A 506-nucleotide genomic window follows, 5' to 3' on the forward strand; every position below is an offset into this window, starting at 1 on the left:
CGGGAACACGAGCTGGAGCAGCCTCGATCGGTGAGGTCAACAAACCGTCGGTCGGGATTCTTCTTCCTCTTCACTTCTATCTTTTCAACTGTTGTTGTTGTTGTTGTTTTATGACTGATATTTCCTTCCACACAGTTAGATTACTATTTTCAACATAAATTAAAACCACACGAAACGGTTTGTATAAATCGATGAAATATTTATTCTATAATCAGCTCTTCAGGCATTACAACAAAAAAAACTTTGGTGGGCGGAGCTAATACTCGCGAGCATTCTTCTTCCTCCTAATCTTCTTCTTCTTCTGGAGTAGTTTGTGACCCGTGTTCCCTCCCAAGCAGATTTATCGACAGAAATTAATATGGAATAGGCAAAGCCGAGAAGCGAACGTAGTATTCTTCTTACATTCGCTTCTGACTTTACCTATAACTTGTTCACAACTGTATACGCAACTTCCGGTTACTTCGGCCTGGATTCGGGATCAGCGATCAAATAACGTAAATCACGAT

General features: G+C 40.7%; 1 protein-coding gene across 2 annotated transcripts in view; it reads right to left on the minus strand.

The window, feature by feature from the left end:
- LOC147008005 (uncharacterized) overlaps positions 1-179 on the minus strand; it is a 7890-nt gene extending 7711 nt beyond the window's left edge. Inside the window, exon 1 of one of the 2 annotated variants that reach the window (XR_015053700.1) lies at positions 1-116. This exon is cut by the window's left edge and continues 485 nt beyond it. The gene's annotated coding sequence lies outside the window, so the exon portion shown is untranslated. The other variant, XM_085865908.1, reaches the window with a different exon arrangement.
- Positions 180-506: the final 327 nt, after the last annotated feature.

This window comes from Eptatretus burgeri, chromosome 22, assembly GCF_056783735.1.
Source record: "Eptatretus burgeri isolate ZD-2024b chromosome 22, Ebu_testis_v1, whole genome shotgun sequence".
Lineage (NCBI taxonomy): Eukaryota > Metazoa > Chordata > Myxini > Myxiniformes > Myxinidae > Eptatretus > Eptatretus burgeri.